Source organism: Helianthus annuus, chromosome 14, assembly GCF_002127325.2.
Source record: "Helianthus annuus cultivar XRQ/B chromosome 14, HanXRQr2.0-SUNRISE, whole genome shotgun sequence".
NCBI classification, from domain to species: Eukaryota; Viridiplantae; Streptophyta; class Magnoliopsida; order Asterales; family Asteraceae; genus Helianthus; species Helianthus annuus.
In genome coordinates this window covers 155,363,856-155,367,611 of record NC_035446.2, presented here as the reverse complement: position 1 = coordinate 155,367,611, position 3,756 = coordinate 155,363,856, and the positions used below count along the sequence as shown (strand labels likewise).

At 39.2% G+C, this 3,756-nt stretch overlaps 1 long non-coding RNA gene across 1 annotated transcript; it reads right to left on the bottom strand.

Moving 5' to 3' along the window:
• Positions 1-2,319: 2,319 nt before the first annotated feature.
• LOC110904503 lies at positions 2,320-3,114 on the bottom strand. Its single transcript, XR_002572579.2, has 2 exons — positions 2,699-3,114; positions 2,320-2,440 (listed from the first exon to the last, which is right to left on the bottom strand). It is a non-coding gene; the product is annotated as an uncharacterized LOC110904503 (long non-coding RNA).
• Positions 3,115-3,756: the final 642 nt, after the last annotated feature.

Sequence of the window (3,756 nt, the reverse complement as noted above, 5' to 3'; positions counted from 1 at the left end):
TATCAAGTGTCTGAAGACGTTCTCTTAGTGCAACGTATAAATTCCATGACCCATGTTACCATCCGCAAAACCAATAAATTCCTGGGCCACGACGCTTGGTCGGAGACATAAACTGATCGAAAAGACCTGGGGAAGAACCTTGGTAGAAGGGCCTGAGGAAGGACCCTGTGAAAAGACCTAAGAAAGGGGTCAGGGGAAGAGACCCCGCGAAAGGACCCGAGGAAGGATCTGGGGAAGGACCTTGGCTGAAGGGCCTGAGGAAGGACCCTGCGAAAGGACCTGAGGAAGGTCCTGGCGAAGGACCTTGGCTGAAGGCCTAAGGAAGGACCCTGCGAAAGAACCTGAGGAAGGTCCTGGGGAAGGACATTGGCTGAAGGGCCTGAGAAAGGAACTTGGTAGAAGGGCCTGAGGAAGGGCCCTGTGAAAGGACCTGAGGAAGGTCTTGGGGAAGGACCTTGGCTGAAGGGCCTGAGGAAGGGGCCCTGCGAAAGAACCTGTAGGAAGGACCTGGTACTAGTAAAATATTATTATTTTCATAAGAAAGTCAAAGTAGCTTTCTTTTAATAAGAAAACTTTATCACATTGGTAGGAGAGAAGGTATCATTACTCTTTCTCTTTTTTCGAAAGGTAAGGTGACATCACTTTAATAAAAGTATGTACTATAGGCTACAAGAGTTGTACTTGTATATTGGAGAGTCACATCCCCCTTTTTTAGAGTGTACTTTTTTATTAAAGTGTAATCCATAATATGTCAATTTTTAAATTAAAAAATGACATCTAACCTCTGTCAAGAGTTGGCTTTTAATAAAACAGTTACACTTATGACCATGAAATAAAGTTACACCCGTCTTTTGATAAAAAGATAACTTTTCTTTCTTTCGATGATTAGATAGAACAATTAATCACCAATAAAATTTCAAACCATCCTGCAAGGTTGCCCTTATTTTTATTTTTTATTAAAATATATGGCACAACATGTCCTTATTCATGAAGGATACTTCAAACTTATATTTTTACACAGTATATAAATATGGATATATGTACGTGCAATTTACTTTTTGTAACCTGGAAACTGTATATAAATACCAAGGTTGTGCATGATATGTTAATACATGATGCATAAACATTTGTAATCTAATTTTTCAAGTAAATTAAATGTATGATGTCAGTTACTACCTTCATGAAGGTATGTCATGGCCACGCATCTCATACTTGCACTATTTGCAATAGCATTTGCAATATTATATACATTCCTTTTCTTTTAAATAGAAAACAAAAATGCATACAGTAAAAGTGAGAAGGCTCATATACTTCAACAGATCTGTGGTTTTTTAGGTGAGGATATGGAAAAGTTTGGAAAGTAAAATATATATAGCCTTTCCACAATCTCAAGATCCGTAGGTTGCACTAGGTCCAGGGCCGGCTCAACCATTTTGGTGGCCTAAGGCGAAATAAAAGCTTGTGGCCTTTTTCCTAAAAAAAAATTGAGAAAAAAAACGTCCTCCTTTACCCGGGCTTGGGATCATCTAATTTATAGTTTCCAAAAATCTTATGCACGTGATAATCGTATGCACGTGTTATATGGTTCCCAAAAGTCTTAGCTAAATAATATACTTGCATACAAATTAAAAACTAAATGCATAAATGCCTACAGCAAAATACACAATATTAAAAGGCTATGCTAGAAAACGCTACAGCGACATCAATGTAGAAGAAAATTTTGACAATTTGTTACATAGGAAAACAGATCTTACTTGTTGAAGCACCGCTAGAGATAGCTCCTCGAGCCTATGTACCATTTCATAGAGCAATATCCACCATTTCGCCTACAACACATAAAATTAGCATCAATATTGCAGGGAAAAGAATACTAGCAGTTATCACACATCAAATTAACACCGAACACCATTTCCAGGTTTAAGTTAATTTAAAAATCAATGTCTAGACCAATACACATATGCTTCTTTTTCAAAGCTAAAACAATTAATATTATTAAAACAAATTGATGACAATTCCCAATTACTTGAACAAAAGCACATTAGATATGAGTTTTAAAGTTATATTAAACTTGTTTTGAATTATTCCAAAACAACATTAGAAATAGAACAGAACAATAAACTAGAAAATCAGAGAACTTCCCTGAGCAAAACTAACTAGTAAATGGTGTGAGATTGTAGCCTTCAAGTTCTCATCCTCTTAGTCACCAACACCACCAACTTTTTTTTAACTTCAGAAATAATTGTAAGCCAAACTATCAATTTTGAATAAGACGATAACCAAGAACCTTGAATTCACAACATAGAGAAAGAGAAATCTTGCCTGTTACATCAATTGTTGAATAAGAAGATAACCAAGAGCCAAAATCCATTCAATTAGAGCTTCGTTTCCCAAACGCCGATTACATCTTGCCTGTGATTGGGAGTCGCGTGCGGTTGTTACCCTGGATAAATGATTACATCAGACAACTTAATTCACGCGTGTTGTTACTTGTTAGCTATACCTAGCGGCCCAATACACATATCTTCTAAGCGTGCTTTGTTTTAAGGCCCAATTCGAAAATAGCTGTATAATAAAAAGAATTATTGGAGGCCCTATAAATTTTGTGGCCTAAAGCCCTAGCTTGGGTTCGCTGGCCCATGGGCCGGCCCTGACTAGGTCAAATATTGTTGACAATGAAGAAAGTTTAGAGATTTAGAACCTGTTAACCGAAGTCAAAATGCAGACCTGGCCGTCGCGGAGAGGGCAAGTCCAGCCGTTTGTGTGAAGAGACCAAGACATGCTTGTACCCGGTCCCACGGATGGCGCCAATGTCGAATCCCCAAATCCCTGAAGTCATTCGAAGGGCTTGGCGGTACTAACCTTAGATTCAGCGACCTCCGGTTCAGGTTCGTCTTCTCGTCGTCGCAGAGACGGTTCCTCTTGCGGGGTGTCGGGTCTTGAACTACAGCCACATGAAAATCTAGTTAGAGGGCCCGAGGGGGTTCACCCCGAGGGCACTCCGACGCTCAAGTCATTATCTTGTATGGTAAAGATAGTTATAAGTGCAAATAAAATGTATAATTTAGAGAGAAGGAGCAGATGTATGTGAGAAGGAGGAGGAAGGAGTAACCTTCTTTTTTGTGAGAAAATGTAGTCTGCCTCTTTTAGAAGAAGAGTTTCCTTTTTATAACGAGACACTTGGGCCATAACCCTAGTGGGCTGGCTTAGAAATGGGCTTCTCAGAATTAGGCCCGCTCAAACCTTCTAATCACGCTTAGAAAATCCAAATGGGCTCAGGCCCAGTCATCAATCTAAGGGAATGAGCCCAAACGAGGAGCCCACGCGGGGAGCCTCGTCGTCATTCAGCAACACCACCCCAAGCCTATTATCAGATTGACGACAAACAATTAATCTTAACTATTGTTTGTAACAATGTAAGTTAAAAAAAAAAACATACCAGTAATGGACCACTGTTTTTCCAGTAACGGACCACTGTTTTTCGGTCCAATTTATCACCAAAATGATTGAAGGTTTCCTCCCTGTAAAAAAATAGCAAAAATGACAAACATGGGATTTAACGTTAAGTAGAGGGGGCAATCTTGACCCAAAGCATTCCAAGTGGGTTAGTTTGGGTTGCTTTTAAAATTATATGGGTTGGTTTGGGTAAGATATTTTAACTAAATGGGTCAAATTGGGTCACTTGAAATTCCATCTTTTTATTTTCGGGTCAAAACGGGTCGACAACATTAAAGAAATGGGTCGATGTGGGTTAGTGTC